The following is a 25,082-nucleotide window of genomic DNA, read 5'->3' as shown; positions in this document are numbered from 1 at the left end:
TACCCAAATATTGTATGAAAATGTAATCTCATTTTATAAACCTCAACAGATATTGTAATTTTGCTAATAAAGAAAACATCTTGCCAGTGCTTTGAAAAATTACCTTCTGCCAACTTGTAAGACGTTATATACTAAATATATTACTATATATGTTATATAAAAATATTATATTATATGTAAAGGATAAAGATTTTCATTATTTATCAGACTATTATTAATTTGCTCAGCAAACCCTTTTTATAATGGAATAAAAGGTACATTTTTGGCTAAAAGTGTTCATTTATCACAAGTCATATGTCAAAGAAATTTGAATTAACTGGAGTCTACTGTCCACCCAAAATTTCCCCAGAATTTTCTTAGCTAAGAGGAGAAACTAAGTTCTTGGAGCAGTGGATTTAAGTCAAGAGGGTATAATGTCATTAATGAACAGAGAATATCATGGAGAAGAAAGGAGGGGAAGAGGAAGGAACTGGAGGAAAGAGACTTACTGGTTCACAGTTTTGCCTTAGGCTGGAAGTCAGGAAGTGAGTAATGATAAAGGGGACGGATCCAGAGACCAATAGGAAAGGGAGTGGGTCTAGGGAATGCAGAGTAGAAAAGATTACAAAGGAAACTAGGCAGGTGGTAATTGAAGATACAGAAAAGGTGATTTCTTAATGTTTCAGGGCAGATAATAGAAAATTGATATATTGCTGATGGATATAAATACAGTACTCAATTATTACCTCTAAAATTGTAACTTTGGCTGCTGCCTGTCGCATTTCTCAAAGTATAAGTCACTTTTAATTTTTTTGCTGCCCAACCAATTGTATATAAAATGTAAAAATGAAGCCACCAATTCAAATCATTTATTGCTACATAGTAATTAAGAGAAGTAAGGTTGTAGTACATTTCCCTTTTTTTTAAAATTTATATATATTGTCCATCAACAGATGAATGGATAAAGAAGATGTGGCACATATATACAATGGACTATTACTCAGCCATAAAAAGGAACGAAACTGAGTTATTTGTAGTGAGGTGGATGGACCTAGAGACTGTCATACAGAATGAGGTAAGTCAGAAAGAGAAAAACAAATACCGTATGCTAACACATATATATGGAATCTAAAAAAAAAAAAAATAAGAAAATGGTCAGAAGAACCTAGGGGCAAGATGGGAATAAAGATGCAGACCTACTAGAGAATGGACTTGAGGATACGGGGAGGGGGAAGGGTAAGCTGGGACAAAGTGAGAGAGTGGCATGGACATATATACACTACCAAATGTAAAATAGATAGCTAGTGGGAAGCAGCCGCATAGCACAGGGAGATCAGCTCGGTGCTTTGTGACCACCTAGAGGGGTGGGATAGGGAGGGTGGGAGGGAGGGAGATGCAAGGGGGAAGAGATATGGGGACATATGTACATGTATAACTGATTCACTTTGTTATAGAGCAGAAACTGACACACCATTGTAAAGCAATTATACTCTAATAAAGATGTTAAAAAAATTATATATATGTTTATATATATATGCTTTCTCAGATTCTTTTCCATTATAGGTCATTACAAGATATTGAATATAGTTCCCTGTGCAATACGTAGGACCTTGTTGTTTATCTATTTTATATAAAGTAGTGTGTATCTGTTAATCCCAAGCTCCTAATTTATCCCTCCTCCACCACTTCCCCTTTGGTAGCCATGTTTGTTTTCTGTGTCTGTGAGTCTGTTTCTGTTTTGTAAATAAGTTCATTTTTATCATTTTTTAAAGTTTTTTTGGTTCCACATGTAAGTGAAATCATATGATATTCGTCTTTCTCCGTCTGACTTATTTCACTTAGTATGATAATCTCTAGGTCCATCCATGTTGCTGTAAATGGCATTATTTCATGATAGTACATTTCTTTGTTAGCACTGGGATTAGGTATTTTGAGTAACTTTCAGGCTTCTATTGGAAAAGAGAATTTCATGTGTTACAGAGTATCGGTAGTTCACACCCAGTTCAGATTTTATCTCTTTGTATTCTCCATTCTTATTTCTGCTGGGGTTAATTAAACAGTTATTTCAGAAATATTTCTTTGAGTTGCTGAGAGTATCAGTGAGATAATTGCTTCAAATGGGAATTAATAGTAAGCACAATACTCGAGGGATTGGACCATTGTTAACTTTATAGGGCACTGTCTTGATAGGAAGAAAAGAAAAGAGGAATAGTGATTGAAAGAGAATTGAGAAAAAGCTTCTCAAAGTATTTAACAGCCTGGGTAAATTGCAGTGAAATGAAACTCTTCATTTCAATATTCATTATTACCTGTATGAGATTTTTAATTGGAAAGTGTTAATCATAATAATGATTTATAAAATAGTACCACCTATTAGGCTACATGTTACCAGGCCACCTGCCCAACCTTGGAAAATGCTAGGATGATGAATCATCTCAGTTTGCATGAGACTGTCGTGGTGTTAGTATGGAAGGTCCCATGATCCAAAAAACTTCTCAGTCCAGGGCAAAGTGGGATAGTTGGTCACCCTATGCTGGCTGCAATGAAGTGGAGCCATAGATCTTAGTTCTAAAGTTCTTCCACGTTAAAATCTCCTTTTGATCTCTACAGTCTGCCTGAGAAGATGCCCTTTCTGGAGACCACTAACAGGAAGGGAGCCTTTTCTGATACCAGAGAAGGTTCTTTTAATCTTGAGGGGTTAGCCAGGCTGCAGCAAACCAAGAAGTTAGGCCTTAGGAGCCCCTGGCAGCAACTGAACACATCAGTTCTGCGGTTCTCACTTGACTGTTAGTGCTGCATTAACTTCTTCTAACCTGTTATAGCTGCAAATTATCACATGCTTGCTGGGGGCCAGCACTGTTCTGGGTTCTTTACATATATCATTTTATGTGGCAAATTGCAATGCGGATTATAAAACTGGGCTCAAAAAGGATAAGGGGCTTGCTTTAAGCTCACAGTGCTAATCGGTGCTAGAGTTGGTGTTTTGAACTTAGGTCTAACTTCAAGCAAAGCTGATTCAGTCTGGAAGGTTCTTTGCATACTTTCTCTGACCCTTCACTCAAGGACTGTATCTCTTCATCACTTGCTCTGTGACCTTCAGGTACAGTGACTGATGCTGTTAACTAGATCAGGCTCTTTTCTTGCTGGTAGAGCATTATGCTGCATGACCGTTGCTGGTGAAATCCCCCTCAACTCAATGACAGAAGGTGATTTAAAGTGATTCTTTAAAAAGCACAGAAAGAATAAGCATGAACAAATACTACCCATTGTTAAAAGATTAACACCAAAAGCAAGAAATACAGTTGCTTAAAATCATTAAGTAATAAATCATCAGTAATTTGGTCTGATACAATTAAAAACACTAAAGTAACTAGATTACTGATTTAGAGAGTGAAATCCCCAGTCACTCTCCTTAAAATTCAAATTGAATCAACAATTCAGCAATGCATTAATTATCCAACTTTATCAATGTTATGAAATGAGGAGGTAGTAAGAAAGTATTTATGCTTACTTGGTACCATGCAAATATAAGTTCTAGTTATTTGCGTAACATTTTGACCTTTATCTAAGGTCGAAAAATGACAGAAAATTTGGGCTCAAGATTTTTATTATTACTTTTTGTTCAGCACCCAAATTTGCAAAAGGTAAGTTTTTTCCAGGAACAGTGGAAGAAAAAAACAATGAGCAACAGCCTGTTGCCTGTTCTCTAGCAGTGTGACTTCTGGGCTGGCCAACCAGCCCATGGTACTAGTTGAGGGTTCAAGGGCTTATTAGGATGAAGTGCATTGTTAACAAATCATAACTAACTATTATTGCCTTGGATTAGAAGAAAGTTTCCTTAAATCAGCCTAGAGGGGACTTCCCTGGTGGTCCAGTGGTTAAGACTCCACACTTCCACTAAAGGGGGCGCAGGTTCGATCCTTGGTCAGGGAAGTTCTGCATGCTGTGAGGTTTGGCCCAAAAAAAAAAAAAAAAAAAAAAGTCAGCCTAGAGGGAATTTTGCTTTAAAGAATTGGCATCAATCTTGCTAATAAGTATTGCATAGAACTTTATTAGGTCACAGAGATGACCTAATGTCAGGGGAAGAATTTACCGTTTTTGAAGTGGATCACAGAAAATAAATGGAATGGGAATTCTTAATACATTACTCAAACTGTGTATTTGCTATTTGTAAATGTCATGATGTATATCATAAATCTGTATTATTTGCTTTAATTTTACTATGGGACATTTAACTTTATATATGTTATACTTAACTTTTATTTCTTTTTTCCTTCAACAAATAAGACAGTCTAAAGTCCTGCTCTCAGGGAGTGTATAATCAAGTGGGATGAGAAAGGGGCGAGGTTAAAAAAATTACAAGCAATTATAACTAATGGTGATAAATGCTCTGATGAGGGAATTAAAAGGTACCATGTGAGCCAAAAGAATGGGCACCTAAACCAGATATACAGAGAGGGCTGGTCAGGGAAGATGGATCCTAACATTTTATAGGAATTAGCTACATATATGGGTGTATGTTAAGAGTGAGTGTGTGGGGCTTCCCTGGTGGCGCAGTGGTTGAGAATCTGCCTGCTAATGCAGGGGACACGGGTTCGAGCCCTGGTCTGGGAAGATCCCACATGCCGCGGAGCAACTGGGCCCGTGAGCCACAGCTACTGAGCCTGCGCGTCTGGAGCCTGTGCTCCACAACAAGAGAGGCCACGATAGTGAGAGGCCCGCGCACCGCGATGAAGAGTGGCCCCCGCTTGCCACAACTAGAGAAAGCCCTCGCACAGAAACGAAGACCCAACACAGCCAAAAAAAAAAAAAAAAAAAAAAAAAATTTAAAAAAAAAAAAAAAAAAAAAGAGTGAGTGTGTGTCTGTGATGGGGGAGGTAATTGCAGTATTTGGTGGGACAGTGTTTGGGGAAAGAGAGGCAGTTGGCTTGCATATAGAGAAGGGTGAAGAATGGTGCAGGCAGAGGAAGCATCATGTGGAAAGACACCCCTAAACCCAAGGGAACATGGCATATTTGAGGATTTTAAAGTATCTTGGGCGACTTCCCTGGTGGTCCAGTGGTTAAGACTTCACCTTCCAGTGCAGGGGGTGTGGGTTTGATCCTTGGTCAGGGAGCTAAGATCCCACACGCCTCGTGGCCTAAAAACCAAAACATAAAACAGAAGCAATATTGTAACAGATTCAATGAAGACTTTAAATATGGTCCACATCAAAAAAAATCTTAAAAAAAAATAAAGTATCTTAGTAGCTCTGTTGCTCAAAGCGAAAGAGAAGTAGAAATAAAAAGCAAAACTGCAGAGGTGATCAGAGACCAGACTGCAAAGAGCCTTCTAAACTGAGTCTGGATTCTACCCCAGGGGCAAGAGGAGCCTTTGGATGAATTTACACTGGGATATTATGTAGTCTAGGTAAAATTGGTGAATTTTCTTGGCATCGCACATGGAATACAGCGTAATGTATATTATTCCTTAGTCATTTGTAGTCAAATGAAACTATTACCACAATCAAGGTGACATTTTCATCACTGATTTTATTATTTTTTAAATTACAAAAGCTGCATGTGCAAGCTAGTTGGAGATTATATATATATATATATATATATATATATATACACACACACACACACACACACACGTGTGTGTGTGTGTGTGTGTGTGTGTGCAATCAGAAAATGGAAACAGAAATTCTCTCCACCCTCCCTTGGGGTAATCTTTTAAAATTTGAATCTCAATAAGTTTCTTCCTTGTCTTAAATTCCTTTAATTGCTTCAGTTGCCTCTGTATAAAGATAAAAATCTTTACCTGAGGGCTTGCTGTGGTCCCCCACCTGCCTTTCCAGCTTTCTCTGGCAGAGCTCTCTACTTTCTAGCCAGCAGGACTGGATCTTAAACCAAATTATGTGATGCTTTGCCTCTCTTGCCTTAGGGCCTTTGCCCTGCGTTTTCCTTCTCCCTCTACTGCTCTTTTCTCTCTGTTTTACCCCTGCTTTTGTATATTCTTAAATATGAATGAATATTTTAAATAACTGCTAATTAATGATTATTGAGTGGTTATTTTGTCAGGTTCTGTGCCTTACATACATTGTATCTCTTTTTGGTTTTTAAAAAATATTTATTTATTTATTTATTTTTGGCTGCATTGGGTCTTCGTTGCTGCGCGCGGGCTTTCTCTAGCTGTGGTGAGCGGGAGCTACTCTTCATTGCGGTGCACGGGCTTCTCAGTGCGGTGGCTTCTCTTCTTGTGGAGCATGGGCTCTAGGCACGTGGGCTTCAGTAGTTGTGGCTCTCAGGCTCTACAACACAGGCTCAGTAGTTGTGGCGCACAGGCTTAGTTGCTCCGCAGCACATGGGATCTTCCCGGACCAGGGCTCGAACCCATGTCCCCTGCATTGACAGTCGGATTCTTAACCACTGCACCACCAGGGAAGCCCGTATACATTGTATCTCTTAACCCTCACAAAACCTGTAACTGGTGTTATTGTCATTATTTTGCAAATAAGGAACTGTAATTTTCCCCAAATCATGCAGCTAGGAAGTGGAGTTCCTGGGTTTACATGGATTCAGCTACTTCCTGAATCCTTAGCCCAAAATAAGTTCCTGGTTACAGGCTCCTGTATAACATCCTTCTAGTTCTAGTTCTAGTTCTAGTTCTCCCTTATAATCCTTGTTGCGTTTACTGTTAAATGTCTGCCTTTCCAATTAAACTAGAAACTGTATGAAGACAGAGACCCTGTGTGATCTGCATCTATGCCAGGACCTAATGTATAGTAAATGCTTATTACATACTTCTGGAGTGGATGTTGAATGGATAGTAATCTCCATTGCACGGTGCATAGTAGTTTTGGGGCAATAGCTTGAATTCTGGAGTCAGAAAGAAGAGAAATTCAGATACAAACTCTGCTAATATATAACCTTGAGATGGTATTTAACCTCTTTAAGCCTCAATTTATTCACCTATAACATAGAGATAACAATACTTTTCCCCCCATAGAATTGCTCTGAGGAATGAATAAGATGATATCAAAAAGCTCCCAGCACAGGATGTGACACATCCTTTTGTCTTATCAACTTTGAATGTAAAATATTCAAGGTCAAGTATCAAGCCTTGTAATCATTTTGTGTCTTCTACTGTGCATGGCATATATAAAGTCTATAGTAGATAACCAATAAGTAGTTACATTGAATGCCAAGAGGTATTTCTGTGAGGCTAGGGTTTATGATTTCAGTCTGTTTACCTTACCAGTCAAGGAGTAAAAATAAAGCAGTTTTCTTATCACTGTTTCTTGGCTAAGTGGGATTGTTGCTGGCTGCTCAGGGTGGAATGGGGGTGAGATTACACAGATCAGAGTTGAGTCAGTATCTATCTAGGTCAGACTATGCAAGGTGCAAGACACTTAGAAGGTACATAAACCAGTAGATCTTGGGTGTGGTTAGAACTCATGGATTTGCTAATTTCCACAATCTTGACTTATTCATTCGTTAATTTATCAAACATTTATATAAAATAACTATATGTAGAGTGCTGTTCTAGGTATTCTGGGCAGTGATTCTCACACACTCTTGGTGCTGCCACAGAAAAAGCACCTGAGGAATTGTTAAGATCATAAATTCTTGGGTCTCACACTCTGGGATTTGTAGTAAAGGGCTGCAAGGTCCTGGGGACTCATGTTTTTAAAAAATTCTTTATGTGGTTCTGATGGACTCTTCTAAGAAAGCAAATATACTGAAGGCACTGTTCCTATTCACAGAGATGATTGGGAGAGGAGCATAGCTAATAAGGAAAACTTAGTCAAGCCACATCAGTTTTTGTTGTTGTTTTTGTTTGTTGGTTTGATTTTGGCTCTAGGTAATACAAATTTATTTGTTCATATCATCCGTCCTGCAAAATACAGCCTAAGGCTTCACAGACAGGCCAAGTGCTATTGTTTTTTTCATGTTACTTTTGGGAGTAAAAGTGTGCTGGTAGACAAATATGTGGACTGATAGAATGTGTTTATATATAAGCTGGTATGTAATTAGAAGCATACATGATAATATAAAGTCTACTTAGGTCTAGTGAATTCTAGGTCAGGAAAAGATGAAATAGAATTGTCTGGAGAGGTCTGATATCCTTACCAAGTAGGCTATCCTGAAGAATTAGTATAAAAATAAAGTGTTGGTAAGTACCTTTCTATCAATGCCCAGAAAATGCCCCCATTATCACTCACCCTGTGGACAGTCCTCTGGCTTCCCTGAAATTTGGGGATGGGGGTGAAGTAGAGATGCTGGATGTCTCCATCCACACAAACACAAATTCAGCATGAACCCTGAATATGAACGTATAGGTTTGGGACAGCAGAAAAAGTGCTGAGTGCAGAGCAAAAGCATGTATAAAAAAAACGTTTTCTCCTATTCAGTTCCAGGATGTAGAATAATACATATCCATTGCATTTTACGTAATCAGGAATTTAATAGTTGCTATGTTGCAAAAGTTCGGTTCCAGCATTAAATCCAGTCAGCGAATATTATTGAGCATCTACTGTGTATGGAGGGGTCTTTCTAAACATTCCAACAGAAGTAAAACTTTGGTACTTTACTTTGACTCTAAGTTTACTCAGAGCCAGATGTTTTTACAAGCTATCTCAACATTCCTGTTATTAGTGTCTGCTTTTAGTATGGAGGGTAATGTGACCTATCATCCAATTACCATTTATATATTTTGTGTGATTTTTTACATTTCCAGGTGTGAGTTTTTTGAGGGTGTTTTTGTACTATCTCTATGAGGCAGATAGTTGAGTCATAGAACAGACTATTAACACGGGACTTTCCAAGTCAGTAAGTAAGCACCTCATCCAAGGTCATGGATATAGGCTCTGACAACCACCCTAATTTAGCTTTAAATTTATCGTTTGGTCAAAATTTTCTGCTTCAACCTAAAATACTTTTTCCCTGAAAAAGAAGTGTGATTAAATATATTAAACTGATTTTGAATTAAAATATCAGGAAGAAACATAACTAAAAATAACAGGATATGATTAGTGGTTTTGATTCATAGACTATTTTTATCTTCTTCTGGAATCTGAGTATCCAGATTTGTATTTGCAGAGCAATACAAGAAAAAATGAGATTGCGATCTTTAGTTTTGAAGTTCTCTTCTTTTGAATTCATTCTTAGCCTTATTGAAAGACTTGAGATCTTGATCCATTCTTGAATACTGTCATAGAACTAAATTTCTCCTGGACTGGATGTTAGCCTGTTTAAGGGTATGATAATGTTACTGTGGTTATGTTGTTTAAAAATCCTCATCTCCTAGAGACACATATAGAAATATTTATAGGTACAATGATACAATGTCTCAGTTTTGCTTTAAAAATATTCTAGCCAAACAAAACAAAGCAAAAAGAAAAAACACATGGAGGAAATGCATATGTAATAAGAATGGCAGAATGTCAATAATTGTTTAAGGTGGTTAGGCATACATTGTATTCTCTTTTCATTAATTTTTTAAAATTTCCACAATAAAAATTTTTTAAAGGTTTTTCTCAGTGACACATTCTACATCATATTCTTACTTCTCCCTGTTTTAGAAATCTTTCTGTTGACAAACCTTCTTCCAATAGCACAGCTAGAATATAAGCACAATGAAAATGACCCTTCCCATGCTTTGTTCATGAATACAAATTTAGCACCATTTACTGAATAACTTATGCTTGGTGCAGTTGCTGTTGAAGCAAGGGAGTTCAAAAGGAGCACATGATCTGGTTACTGAGAGCAAGTCAGATTTCTGATCTTCAGTTTCCTTATTGGAAAATGAGCAGACTAAACTGGATGATCTCAATAATCCCATTCCAGTTCTAAGTGTCTTTGAATCTAGCTCCTCGGGAATAATGACCATAATGATCTTTTGGTTGAGACAATGTAAAACAATTGGACTTTATATACATCTGCATATAATAACAGGTGATTTGGCACTAAATGCCTGTTCCTTCATCTGATAATAGGATACCCTTCATAGCACTCCTTTACTAGCCAATCACCCTTTATTTTCTCTGCTGGTGCTCATTTCTTTCCAAGGATAATCTGGGTTTTCCAGCCAAATCATTGCATTCAAGAACCTACCCTAACTGAATGTCAATATTATGACATAGTATGAGTGTGTTTCATGTTTGGTAATTGCAATCATTGTTGCTTTTGTTGTGGTCATCCATGTACAATGCTTGGTGTCAGTCTATTTATCTCTTGTAAAAATAAAATACAGTGTGTGTGTGTGAAAAAAAAAAAAAAAAAAAAAAAGAACCTACCCTACAGTTTTTATGTTAGGTGAATCTTTGGAATTAGCTGGCAATAATGTTTATTTATAGTGGAAGATGACCTAGTTGTTGTCAGATAATTTATACTCTAGCTTCGAAAATTCATGACATTCTAAAATATATTAGGGGCTTCCCTGGTGGTCCAGTGGGTAAGGCTCCATGCTTCTAATGCAGGGGGCCTGGGTTCGATCCCTAGTTGGGGAACTAGATCCTGCCTGCATGCCACAACTAAGAGTCCACATGCGGCACCTAAGAAGTCTGCACGCTGCAACTAAATGATCTCGCATGCCTCAACAAAGATCCCACATGCTGCAACTAAGACCCAGCGCAGCCAAAATAAAATCATATTAAAACTTTATAATTTAATTTAGCCTAGTTTTTTTTTCGCCACCCCCCCCACGGGAGTTAACACATTCTCAAACTTAACATGGTTATTTTCCTTAGCTACAGAGAGTAAAATCAGGACCACACTAACAGTGCAATTTTACATACTATAAAAAGAACAAATACCAGGGTATCCTGAAGAAATGAATTCAAAGTAACTGTGGTTGTTTAGCAGAAGCATGAGCAAAATGTGTTTACAGAGTTGAATGTTGCTGTGGAGAATTCAGAACTATATATATATTATATAAATATATATATAATATATATATTTGTCACAACAGAAAAAGATAAAACAACTCCCACAATCTTTTCTTTGAAGCTTTCTTCACTAAATCTTAATTGTTATGTCTTTGTATTCTTTGGGTTCTGTTGGTATTATTAATTACATATAAGAAATAATTTTAAAATACTGTCCAAATAGTATTTTACTCAGGGAGGCTTAGAGATATATTTTTCAGCCAACATGACTAATTGTGTGTCTTTTTGCAATCTTTTCCTGGGAACTGGGAGTACAGAATGCAACTGTACGCCTTAGTTAACATTTTTATTTGCTGGGAGGTGGGGCTGGGCTGGCAGGAATAAACGTAGGTAAGTTGGTAACTTCGATTTTTCTTCTGTTTTACAAATGAAAGAAAAGGCCTTTTTTTTTTTTTTTCCAGATCCTTCACCTATTCTTCCTCTCTCCCTTCTTTTCACAAATGTTTATGAAATTCTTTCTATGTGTCAACTTTTAGGGATTTAAAGAAGTGAAGATGGGGTTGTGATAGAGAAGAGGTTCTGACATTCCAATCATCAAGAAAGTCATGGGACTTCCCTGGCAGTCCAGTGGTTAAGACTCTGTCCTTCCACTGCAGGGGGCACAGGTTCGATCCCTGGTTGGGGAACTAAGATTCCACATGCCCCTGCAGCATGGCCAAAAACAAAAAAAAACAAAACACGTCATGATTTGTAGATTGTAGGACAGAGCCATACACAACTACCTTTCCAATCCATGGCTCATAGCTCTGATTCTCTCCTCAGATCTGGAATTGCATTTCCAATTTTTTTTTTTTTTTTAATAATTTAAATTTATTTATTTATTTATTTATTTTTGGCTGTGTTGGGTCTTCGTTTCTGTGCAAGGGCTTTCTCTAGTTGCGGCAAGCGGGGGCCACTCTTCACGCGGTGCGCGGGCCTCTCACTATCGCGGCCTCTCTTGTTGCGGAGCACAGGCTCCAGACGCGCAGGCTCAGTAATTGTGGCTCACGGGCCTAGTTGCTCCGCGGCATGTGGGATCTTCCCAGACCAGGGCTCGAACCCGTGTTCCCTGCATTGGCAGGCAGATTCTCAACCACTGCGCCACCAAGGAAGCCCGCATTTCCAATTTTTAATTGGATTTTTTTCTAGCTATCATTTGCTAACAATTACTGTTAAGCTTTATATGCATTCTATCTTTAAACTCTCTTAAGAAACCCGTGTAAGATGGGTACTCTGCCCGTTTTTTTATAAGAAGATACGGGTTTAGAGCAGTTAAGTAAATGGCTGAACCCTGGATTCAAATTGTCTGTTTATGGAAAACATCCACACTTTTGTGCCACCTCATCATTTCGCATATACCAGGATCCCAATCCCGAATGTCTATAGGAACTGAGGGTCCAGTGCAGACTGTGGAGAGCTGTGGAGCTCCTGCTACATTCAGCTGAAGCCAAACAGAGAAGCAGTTTTGGTGTTATGGCGGTCCTGATCTTTTGAAGGAAGCTGAATATAGATTTTTTAAAAAATAAAACCTCCCAGTTGTTAAATGATGTTATTTAATTAACACATTATTTTTTAAATAATGTGAGAGCCAAAGCATGTCTACAGGCACCCCAGCCTCAACACCTCTGCAACTGTGTTCATCTCTTCTCTTCAAAACCTGTTCACATTCCTGTCCTTACCTCAGTAGTGGCATCTCTAGCCACAGAATGTGCTGGGTTCAAAACTGAAGTTGTTTCTGACTCCTTTCTCTCCTTCATCCCACATTTCCAACCCAGAAATATCTCTCAAATCTGATACTCCTCTCTATCCATTCCCCCAACCCTCATGCTACTGTCTTTGGTCAAGGTCTTATTTCTATCTGGATTGTAGCAGTATATCTTACCTGGCATCCCTATTTCTAATCTTTCTTCTCTGCAGAACTGCCAGTCAGTTAACTTCCAAGAAAAAAAACAAAAACAAAAAAACAAATTTGCTCCCAAATCAATAGAGAGAAAGAATGGATTATTAAAAAGATAATTTTTGGGAAATTGGCTCACTATATGGAGAAAATTAAAACCTACTTCCCACCTAACACCATATAGAAGAGTGGGCTATGGATGGATTAAAGATCTAAAAGTGAAAGGCTAAATGACAAAGTTAATAGAAGAACACGTAGGAGAATATATTTGTGATTTTGGGTCAGAGAGGACTTCTTAAAACAAAAGCCTCAACTGTAAGGAAAAAAATTGACAAAGGCAATTATATCAAAACTGAGTATTTCTGTAAATGATGTTAACAAAGGAAAGAATAGGAAAAAGAATTTGTAATGTCTAAACCTACCTGAGGATTAATATACAGAATATTTTAAAATATTCTTACAAAAGACTGCAACCCCAATGAAAAAATGGGCTAAGGATAAAAAGAAAAAAAATAGGCCAAAGATGTTTACAGAAGAGGAAACTTGAAAAGCTAATGAGTTTATGAGTAGAAGCTGGTCATTGGTAATCAGAGAAATGCAAATAAGAACAGCAATGAAATAGTTTATACCAAGTAAACTGGCAAATATTAGAAAGTTTAAGCAAGGTGAGGGAATTTACCCTCACGCATTACTGGTGAAAATGTAGACCTGTGTAGCTGCTTTGGAGGGCAGCCTGGCATGATTTAGTCAAATTAAGAATTCTCATACAGATGTATAACAGGACACATAAGAGGATGTTCACTGTAGCTTTTTTTTTTTTGGTATGGCAGTGAGGAGTTGAGCATTCATCATTTGGAGAGTGGATACTAAAATGTGATGAATGCACACCCTTATATAGCAATTACAATAAACAGATTAGATATACACAGAGCCATACAGATATACTTTAAAACCATAATGTTTAGTTAAAAAAAAAATGCTAAAGGGACTTCTCTGGTGGTCCAGTGGTTAAGAATCCACCTTCCAATGCAGGGGACGCGGTTCCATCCCTGGTCAGGAAACTAGGATCCCACATGCCGAGGGGCAGCTAAGCCTGCACATCATAACTAGAGAGAAGCCCGCATGCCTCAGTGGAGAGCCTGGGAGCCACAGTGAAAGATCCCACGTGCCTCAACTAAGACCCGACACAGCCAAAAATAAATAAACATAAAAAAATGCTAAAGGACTTCCCTGGCAGCACAGTTGTTAAGAATCCGCCTGCCAATGCAGGGGACATGGGTTGAAGCCCTGGTCCGGGATGATCCCACATGCCGTGGAGCAACTAAGCCCGTGCACCACAACTAATGAGCCTGTGCTCTAGAGCCTGCATGCCACAACTGCTGAGCCCGCGTGCCACAGCTATTGAAGCCCGTGCACCTAGAGCCCCTGCTCCGCAACAAGAGAAGCCACCGCAATGAGAAGCCCATGCACCGCAACAAAGAATAGACCCCGCTCGCTGCAACTAGAGAAAGCTGGCGCGCAGTAACGAAGACCCAATGCAGCCAAAAGTAAATAAATAAAAATTTTAAAAGGGCCCTTTAAAAAAAACTAAAAAGAAATGACAACCAAAAAAAGAAAAAAAAACGCTAAAGAGATGAACTGTGTGACAAACTATCATCTACAGAAATTAAAAGTACGTGTACATTTTGTAAGAACACATAAAACAAAAAATATCATTAAACATAATATGATTACATATGGTAGGAGTTAAGGGAAATGAAAAAGAATATGAGGATAAAAAGAGAATAAATAAAAGGACCAAAAAAAATGATAATATGCCATGACCTATCAAGTGATTAACTCATCCCTGTGCATCTGAGGTCCAATAAGAATCCTATCCCTACACATGTGAACACACAGCACAGAGAGACACACACTTTCTCCTTATTACTCCCAAAGTTAAAACCCTTCATTGACTTTCTGTCACCTATAATTTAAGGTCAAATTTCATAATGAACTGGCCCTAAAGTAGGCCATCTTCCACCTCTCCCTGAAATTCTTGCCATCTGAACACAACTTTCCTATTGTTCCTGTCATGAGTTTTGACCCTTATCAAATTGTATTGTGATAATTTGTTTACTTGTTTGTCTTTCCTATTAGTCTGTGAGCTTCTAAAATTCCCAAGGGCATATAAACTAATAGAATGTCTTTTGTTTTTTTTTGGCAGCACAGTGCAGCATGCAGGATCTTACTTCCCCTACCAGGGATTGAACCCACACCCACTGCAGTGGAAGCCCAGAGTCCCAACCGCTGGACTGCCAGGGACGTCCCTAGAATGTGATTTTAATCCTCAGGAAAATTATAGGTTGTCAGATGATACGTCTATTGTCCAAACATACAAACATTTATTGAATGGTTTCTAAATGTTTGTTGAATTAAGTAATTAATCAGTGAATTATCAAATCCAGCCACAACCTTAAGAAGTGAAATCTGGGGGACTCTCCTGGTGACGCAGTGGTTAAGACTCCCTGCTCCCAATGTAGGGGGCCTGGATTCGATCCCTGGTCAGGGAACTAGATCCCACATGCATGCCGCAACTAAAAGTTCGCATGCCACAACTAAGGAACCCACCGGCCGCAACTAAGACCTGGTGCAACCAAATAAATAAATAAAATAAATATTAAAAAAAATTCAGGGGCTTCCCTGGTGGCGCAGTGGTTGAGAGTCTGCCTGCTAATGCAGGGGACACGGGTTCAAGCCCTGGTCTGGGAGGATCCCACATGCCACGGAGCAACTAAGCCCGTGAGCCACAACTACTGAGCATGCGCGTCTGGAGCCTGTGCTCCGCAACAAGAGAGGCCACAATAGTGAGAGGCCCGCGCACCGTGATGAGGAGTGGCCCCCGCTTGCCGCAACTGGAGAAAGCCCTCGCACAGAAACGAAGACCCAACACAGCCAAAAATAAATAAGTTAATTAATAAAAAAAAGTGACATTCTAAAAAAAAAAAAAAAAAAAAAAAATTCAGTACCATGTTACCTATAGATTTTAAAAAAAGAAAAATGATAGAGAAATCTGGCTCCAATCAAACCTCCAACGTCTTTTGGAATTGAACATTGCTGTGGGGAAATCTGGGGCAATCCTGATTTTTTTCTCCTTTATAAATGATTTAGTCTTTTGCCTGGCTGTCCAAAGTATTCTTTATTTATATTTTCAGTCCAATAACTTTCCTAGGATATGCTTGTGAAATAAAATTCATATTTTATGGCAAGACAAGAAAAATTTAAATAAAAAATTTCTCTGCCTTTTGGCCTCCTCTCTTCCCCCACTGTGCATTATGTATCTGCATTATGCATCAACCAAACTTCCCCATTGGCAAAAATACCTGCTCAACCATAAAGAGCAATATTCTCCTAGCATCAACAAGACGACTCCTTAAAGATAACATTCCTTCCATGGCGCTTAGATCTGGATTATGTAAACTGTCAATAATACGTCATTTGACGTATAGCCCCCTGTCTCAAAAAACTTGTATAACTGTGCCTTGACTTCTGATGGGCAAAACAGTTCACAGAGCTTTCTGAAATGCTCTTCCTGGGTTATACTCCTCAAATTTGGCTCGAATAAAATTTTCCGTTTCTTTTTTAGATCGACTGATTAATTTTTAGTCAACAGCTTTTTCGGGTGAATTTTCTTTGGTACTTAGTATGTTCTTCCAAAGTGTACATTCACGTCCTCATTTATTTCAGGAAAGTTTTCTTGGATATCTTTAACTATTTGTTATGACATTATTTTGGGTTTCTTCTTCAAGGATTTATATTATGCATGTGTTGGCGCTTCTTTACTTGTTTCCTGTATAGTGCTCTCTCCTTTAAAATCTTTATATCACTTTTCTTATTTTTATACTCTATGATCCTTACTGTGTTTTCCTTCTGTGTCTATTCTCCCTGTGTTCCCTCTGTATCGTCCTCTTCTCTGTTGGGTTTGCTTTTTTCCTGTACTTCTTTCTGTTCACATTTTATCTCCTATTATAGTCTCATCATCTCTTTCCAGAATTCTTGTCTTTCCACTTTGTGGGTGTCTTCCAGAGATGCAATTACTTCATTAAGATTTCTTGAATTCATGATGAAAATTTTGGTTAAAATTTCATGTTTCTTGATAGCTATTTTTCTCCTGGTCAGTATGATTTGCCCATTGATAAGTTTGTAATGTTTCCACATTAAAAAAAAAAGTATATATGTATCATTCCGTGCCAGAACTTTTTACCTTTTTTTTTTTTTTTTTTTGGTGCTGAAACCCAGGAGTGCCAGAACCTTTTTTTTATTGCCTAATAACGAATGAGTTAGATGTTCATAAACCACCTTCTTGCAGATTATGCACAGCAAGAGAGGCGGGTGAAGGTGGCTTTTGATGCTTTATAGCCCAAAGGTTCTCTCTTCTCTGTTGCTACAGAAGCATACTACTCCTAAAGATTTGAATAAGCTGTGTGATTCTTTGGGTAGTGCCTCCACCCATACTTCTTTTCTGGACCATACCGTGTCCAGGAAGGCTTCTGGTTAGAGCCTTGCTCACCCAAATTTCCACAACAGTTTTTGCAAAGAAATGATATTGCCTTTTAACTGAAAGTGAGCTCTTCACCTCAGAAAGTGAATTATTTTTCCTGCTATTTTCTGAGCTCTAATATAAGGGTTTTTCACCACCCTTCAAATTTCTCTTCTTTACTTCCTCTCATGGATTTTGTCCATTCCCAACTGCTTTTAGCTGCCCTGACGTGTTTTGGAATTTGCAGATTATATCTGTTACCTGGTCTCACTAAAAATGGAGTGTTTTTATGTATTTGTTTGGGTTTTTAATTGTGCTAAATATATATCACATAAAATTTAACATTTTAACCATTTTAAAATGTACATTTTAGTGACATTATGTACATTCACATTGTTGTACAACAATCACCACTATCCATCTGCAGAACTTTTTCATCATCCCAAGCTGAAACTCTATTAACCCATTCAGCACTAACTCTCCATCTTCCTCTCACCCCAAAGGAAGATGTCCTACTGTTCTAATTTCTGTCTCTATAAATTTGACTACTCTAGGTAACTCATATAAGTGGAATCATACAATATTTGTTCTTTTGTGACTGGCTTGTTTCAGCCATGTTGTAGCATGTATCAATTTCATTCCTTTTTAAGGCTGAATAATATTTCATTGTATATTATGCCACATTCTGTTTATCCATTCATTCTTTAGTGGACATTTGGGTTGTTTCCACTTTTGGGCTATGTGAATAATGCTGCTATGAACATTTGCGTACACAAATTATATATTTGTTTTTATGTTTTTTTTTTTTATAAAATTTTTTTAAACCTCCTTTTGAGGGAGAACTGTCCTACTTTCCCCCAGTTTATTTTTTTAATTAATTAATTAATTTATTTATTTATTTTTGGCTGTGTTGGGTCTTCGTTTCTGTGCAAGGGCTCTCTCTAGTTGCGGCGAGCGGGGGCCACTCTTCATCGCGGTGCGCGGGCCTCTCACTATCATGGCCTCTCTTGTTGCGGAGCACAGGCTCCAGACGCGCAGGCTCAGTAGTTGTGGCTCACGGGCCTAGTGGCTCCGTGGCATGTGGGATCTTCCCAGAGCAGGGCTCGAACCCGTGTCCCCTGCATTGGCAGGCAGATTCTCAACCACTGCGCCACCAGGGAAGCCCCTGTTTTTATGTTTTATTATTGTTTTCCTTGTTGTTTTGTATACTTTCCAGGAGGTTTACGATGTTGTTTTACACAGCTATGATTATTCTGGAAGTCCCTTGGAAGCTACATTTAAAAATAAATATTCCAGACATTCTTATGATCAGGCAAGTTTGGAAAACACTTCACCATTTCCATCTGAATGAAATCTAGTCAGAATAATATCAGGGATAGTCTCTGAGAAGAGAAGGAGCACCCAGAAATCTGGGTAAGGTTGGGAGCAGGAGAAACATGGATGGCAAGAGAGAGGATAGGTGCTTCTGAACAGGTTACATACAGAAGAACCAGTTGTTCCGTTAATCACTGTCTGCCAGAGCAGCTCCTGCTTCTGTGAGTCTCTATGCAAGCAGAGAGAGGGTGAGATAGATGGGTTAACATTGCCTAATTCCATTTCCGGGTTGACTGTACCTATGGAAAATCCCTATTTGGCTCCGCTTTGAAGAATGCCAAGCTTAGCTCAGCACTTCCCCCGTGCATCCGCTGATGCTCACATTTTGGACTGGAGGTAACCCAATCTATGTCAGAGTAACTGTTGGTTCTCGGTTTTAACATCAAAATTTAAAAATTTGTAAAAGTTTCCAAGAGTGAGCATCTAGTCTAAACTCATTCTTGTGTATCTCAGATTTGCACCAAGGGAGTAATATGAGTACCTCAAGGGAGAACCTTGATGACATAAGCAAATTGTAGTCTTGGGAGTATCTTTGAGGCAGTTTGTTAGTGAACTGCTGTTCAAATTCCATAAAGCAGTGTGACAGTGACTCGGGTAACAGCAGTTTGGGATTTTATGGCTGGCAGAGAGACACTCAGGTGGCTTTCTAGAGGGAGAAAAAACATTTCACTAGGTGCTGGCACATGTTCACTCCATAAATATTTATTGAGCTCCTATTATGTTTTAGGTGCGGTAGATAAAGCAGAGGAAAAGACTAAAAAATGTTCCTTAAGTTACTGAGCTTTTATTTTGGTGTGGGAAACAGATAATAAACAAGTGAACAAATATAAAGAGGTTTTCAGACACCAGAGTACGAAGCACCAAGTGGACCTAATTAAATACTTAATAGTGAATGATTAAAGGTATTGCAAGAATCCTTAAATTGTTAGGTCCAATGGTTTATTTCAATTATGTTTTATCTATGAAAATATAATTTACAAACAAATGTTCCTGAAAAAAAATTACTTTGCAAAGTGACATCTTCCTCTTTCTTTTTTTTTTTTTTTTAATATTTATTTATTTATTTATGGCTGTGTTGGGTCTTCGTTTCTGTGCGAGGGCTTTCTCTAGTTGCGGCAAGTGGGGGCCACTCTTCATCGCCGGGCGCGGGCCTCTCACTATCGCGGTCTCTCTTGTTGTGGAGCACAAGCTCCAGACGCGCAGGCTCAGTAATTGTGGCTCACGGGCCCAGCCGCTCCGCGGCATGTGGGATCTTCCCAGACCAGGGCTCGAACCCGTGTCCCCTGCATTGGCAGGCAGACTCTCAACCACTGCGCCACCAGGGAAGCCCCCTCTTTCTTAATGACTGAGAAAATGTGAAGATTTATATGTAAAGGGAACTAACAATATCAGTTACTAATATGGTTAAGTGCAAACTGGCTAGTACAGATTCTAAGTGCCATGACATTTCAGATAAGAGCCAAGGTTTTCCGTGGTTTTGGAGTCTCACAGTTTGGAAGCTTTTGCATCCTCAAGCAGGTTTCTAACTTCACCCACAATTTCTTAAATTGGCTTATCCACTTGTTCACTTTCTCCAGTGTTTCATCCCTCAGAAGGGAGTGGGAGGTGAGCGGAGGAGAAGGATGTTATTATGTGCTGCTCCCTGTGGGCTGCATGTATGTAAAAATGGCATGCTGAAATTGTTAGACTAGTGCTTGTTGTGTCTAACTGGGATGGCAGTGGTTGAATTTTTTTTTTTTCCTCTTTTCTTTTCTTTTTTTTTTTTTTTTTTTGTTCAGGAAAATGTAGAAAGGAAGATCCCTGGATATTAGAGTGCCTCGAATGTCCATACCCTTTAGTGGAAAACCATGATGCTGCTCTGGGATTTGAAAAACCCCTTCAGGAGTGAAACATTAGTCATTCTGGCTCTGAATGTGTTTCACTTCCTTTTGATAATTCTGCACAAATTACTTTCCTGAAATATTTAGGTTGAAAAAATGATTAATTACAGAAAAAGGAACACTGCCTGAAAGGTTAGAAACGGACTCAACACTACAGATTAGAAGCATAAGAGATTAAATTGGTGTATATCAAAGAGTATTCGGTGGGAGTAAAACCGTTCATTTAGGTGAGATGTCACCATTGAGTATAAACTATTCATGTACAGATAATTTTTTTTCTCTAGATGATGTTTGAACACGAATGAAATTCCTCTTTTAATCATGCCCACACATAAATATTTGGAATTTTAATTTTTTTTTAGTAGATGTGTCACTTCCAAGTTTACTCCCTTTCTAATCATATTAGGTACAAATAACTTTGCCTGTTAAATATTAATTTATTTGAAGAGTTATGAAGAAACATTTAGAAAATAGGAAACTAGATTCAAATTTTTTTTTAAAAATTAATTAATTAATTAATTTTTGGCTGCGTTGGGTCTCTGTTGCTGTGTGCGGGCTTTCTTTAGTTGCAGCAAGCGGGGGCTACTCTTTGTTGCGGTGCACGGGCTTCTCATTGAGGTGGCTTCTCTTGTTGCAGAGCACGGGCTCTAGGTGTGTGGGCTTCAGTAGTTGTGGCATGTGGGCTCAGTAGTTGTGACTCGCGAGCTCTAGAGTGCAGGCTCAGTAGTTGTGGCGCACGGGCTTAGTTGCTCCGCGGCATGTGAGATCTTCCCGGACCAGGGCTCGAACCTGTGTCTCCTGCATTGGCAGGCGGATTCTTAACCACTGCGCCACCAGGGAAGTCCCCCAAATTTTTAATCCAATTATCAAATAGACTTCATTTTTCTGGTGTTCAAATTTATGTCAAACAAAGAGAATTGCATTTTTCTTATGAAAGAACTTACAAATAAGAGAAAACATACCCATGATCAGTTAAGTATTGTCTGGTGAGTGTGTCATTATCTGTTTATATAATAAAGTCCCAAAGGTATATGGGAAATAACTGCACACAAATTTTCTAACCCTGAGGGACCGAAGCAATTAGCCTGGAAACTGTTCTTTAGAAGGATTGACTTTCAAAGAGTCTCTACTTCACAGACTTGTTTATAAGGGCTTCCCCCCACCCCTCATTGTGGGGAGCTGGGGAAAACTTGTTAACAGCAGAGATGATTTAAGTTTTTCAGTAAATTTTTTTAAAAATCAGAAGAGAAAAAAATCCTTCTTTATGCAGGCTAAAATCTATTATGTTGATAGTTAAAAATCAAGCTTAAAATTTTCACTTTCAACATTGCTTTTAAAATATGATTTAAAACAAAATGGTTCACACAGTTTTGTTTCACTTATTTGTAAGTGTTTATGGACATTGAGCTGATCAAAACTGACTTTTGCTTGTTTAGTCAATAAAAATTGATAAAATTAACTTTTTTAGAATAGTGTTTTCATGTCCTTCAATACTTCCCTTAGCATATTGCTTGAACATGTGACCTTTTTTTTTTACACTGCTTGTTTTATAATTGCAAGATAATAAACCAAATTAGAGATGACTTGAGGTAAAGAGTAAATTATATTTACATAAGAGATAGATTGCTTACTATAATAAAATTTGGTAATCTACGAAATAGGCTTCTGCGGCTTCTCTACTATATTATTTAGGAGATTTTCCTCCTGGAAGAGTTGAGAATACTTTTAGAATTAGGATATTCTTAAAATGAGTAATTACTGGGGACAAATCTATATCATTAAGAAGTACATTAGAAAATATGTTTGGGGACTTCCCTGGAGGTCCAGTGGTTAAGACTTCGCCTTCCAATGCAGGGGGTGCAAGTTCGATTTTTTGGTCGGGAACTAAGATCCCACATGCCTTGGGGCCAAAAAAACAAAAAAACATAAACCGGAAGCAATATTGTAACAAATTCAATAAAGGCTTTAAAAATGGTCCACATCAAAAAATCTAAAATAAATAAATAAATAGCAATAATTACTCTTTAAAAAAAAGAAAATGTGTTTGGTATACTAGCAGGAGTATAATAGGTCTGGAAACTTCATAATATTGATGGTATTATTATTAATACAAATGTCCTGGAAATCCTTTGAATAATTATGAACCTAAAATGTGCATACTGATGATCTACTCCATAAGTATACTGCTTTCCCCTCCTCCTTCTCTTCCTCCTCTTCCTTTCTCTTCCACTTCCTCGTGTTTGTCTTTTCAACTCCACAGAGTTGAAGTCATTTAGTCATTCATTCAACATATTCTTTTTTTTTTTTTTTTTTAATTTTTTTTTTAATTTTTGGCTGCTTGGGTCTTCGTTGCTGCGCGTGGGCTTTCTCTAGTTGCGGCGAGCGGGGGTTACTCTTCGTTGCGGTGCACGTGCTTCTCATTGCGGTGGCTTCTCTTGTTGCAGAGCAGGGGCTCTAGGCACGCGGGCTTTAGTAGTTGTGGTGCATGGGCTCTAGAGCACAGGCTCAGTAGTTGTGGCGCACAGGCTTTAGTTGCTCCGCGGCATGTGGGATCTTCCCGGACTAGGGCTTGAACCCGTGTCCCCTGCATTAGCAGGCGAATTCTTAACCACTGTGCCACCAGGGAAGCCCTCAACATATTCTTTTTGAGTGCCTATGTGCCAGGCACCATTTTAGGCTTTGGGAATATAGCAGTGAATGAAACTTACAAAATTCCCTTTTTGGAAAAACTTGATGGACGCCACCTTAAGCAAGAGATAACATCACTAACCTTGGGACAGACCAACATCTTGTGTCTCTGAGGACACATCACTTCTGCAGTGTTCCTGCCAAAAACCCATAATCTGAATCTGATCATGAGGAACTAGACAAACCCAAATTGAGGGACAGCTACAAAATAACTGGTCTTAAGAGATGTCAAAGTGAAGAAAGACCAAAAAGAGAAAAAAAAAGACTGAGTAGCTGTTCCAGATTAAAGGAGACTAAAGATACATGACTACTAAATGCAATGCATAATCCTGGATTGTGCCCTGGATTAGGAAAAAAAAAATCTATAGAAGGCACTACTGGAACAATTGATGTTACTTGAATATGTACTGTGAATTAGATAATAGTATTGTATAAATGTTTAATTTTGAGATTTGGGTAATTATACATATTATAATTAGATATGTATAAAATATATATAATGAACACATAATATATATCTAAATATATGTTTATCATATATTTTCTATATATCATACTATGTATATTCTTTAAATATTATAGATGTTATATATGTATATATAACCATTTATATAGACACACACACATGAGTGAGCAAGAGCAAAAGAAAGATAAAGACAATAGGTTCAAAGAGATAGGTGTAAACAACTGATGAATTTAGGTAAATAAATATATTGGAATTTCTCAATCTATTTTTTTTTTAAATTTTTATTTATTTATTTATTTATTTTTGGCTGTGTTGGGTCTTCATTTCTGTACGAGGGCTTTCTTTAGTTGCGGCAAGCGGGGGCCACTCTTCATCGTGGTGCGCGGGCCTCTCACTATTGTGGCCTCTCTTGTTGCGGAGCACAGGCTCCAGATGCGCAGGCTCAGTAGTTGTGGCTCACGGGCCTAGTTGCTCCGCGGCATGTAGGATCTTCCCAGACCAGGGCTCGAACCCGTGTCCCCTGCATCAGCAGGCAGATTCTCAACCACTGCGCCACCAGGGAAGCCCCTCTCAATCTATTCTTGCAACTTTTCTGTAAATTTAAATTATGTCAAAATAAAACATTAAAAATATGTCCTGGCCTAGTGGAATTTACCTTTGTGTGTAAGTGGGTGGGTGAGGTGGGGTGTTGTGTCAGACAGATAGTAACAAAATAAATCAGTAAAAAATTTATTATATTAGAAGGTGATAAGTTCTACAGAGAAAAGTAAAGCAGGGAAGAGTCATAGGGAGTGCCTGTGCGGATAGTTGCAATTTTTCTTTAATTAATAGACTTTATTTTTTAGAGCTTTTTTTTTTTTAAATTTTTGGCTGCTTTGGGTCTTCGTTGCTCTGTGTGAGCTTTTTCTAGTTGCTGTGCATGGGCTTCTCTTTGCAGTGGCTTCTCTTGTTGCGGCGCATGGGCTGTAGATGCACGGGCTTCAGTAGTTGCAGCACATGGGCTCAGTAGTTGTGGCGCACGGGCTTAGTTGCTCTGCGGCATGTGGGATCTTCCTGTACCAGGGCTCGAACTCGTGTCCCCTGCATTGCCAGGTGGATTCTTAACCACTGTGCCACCAGGGAAGTCCCCTTTTAGAGCAGTTTTAGGTTTACAGAAAAACTGAGCAGAAAGTACAGTGTTCCCATATAAGTCCTCTCCTCCAGTAGTTTCCCCTATTAACATCTTTCATTAGTGTGATACATTTTTACAATTGATAAACCAATATTAATGCATTATTATTAACTGAAGTACATAATTTACATTAGGGTTCATTTATGTTGCATGGGTTTCTGGGTTTTGTCAAATGCATAATGTCACGTGTCCACCATTA

At 38.4% G+C, this 25,082-nt stretch overlaps 1 long non-coding RNA gene across 1 annotated transcript in view; it reads left to right on the top strand.

Annotated features, from left to right (window-relative positions):
- LOC132373343 (uncharacterized) overlaps nucleotides 1-25,082 on the top strand; it is a 74,585-nt gene that overhangs the window by 5,539 nt on the left and 43,964 nt on the right. The window contains exon 2 of the long non-coding RNA XR_009505409.1: nucleotides 933-1,054. This is a non-coding gene — a long non-coding RNA (uncharacterized LOC132373343). The remainder of the gene's footprint in view (nucleotides 1-932; nucleotides 1,055-25,082) is intronic.

Source organism: Balaenoptera ricei, chromosome 1, assembly GCF_028023285.1.
Source record: "Balaenoptera ricei isolate mBalRic1 chromosome 1, mBalRic1.hap2, whole genome shotgun sequence".
NCBI lineage: Eukaryota > Metazoa > Chordata > Mammalia > Artiodactyla > Balaenopteridae > Balaenoptera > Balaenoptera ricei.
This window is presented reverse-complemented; position numbering and strand designations above follow the sequence as displayed.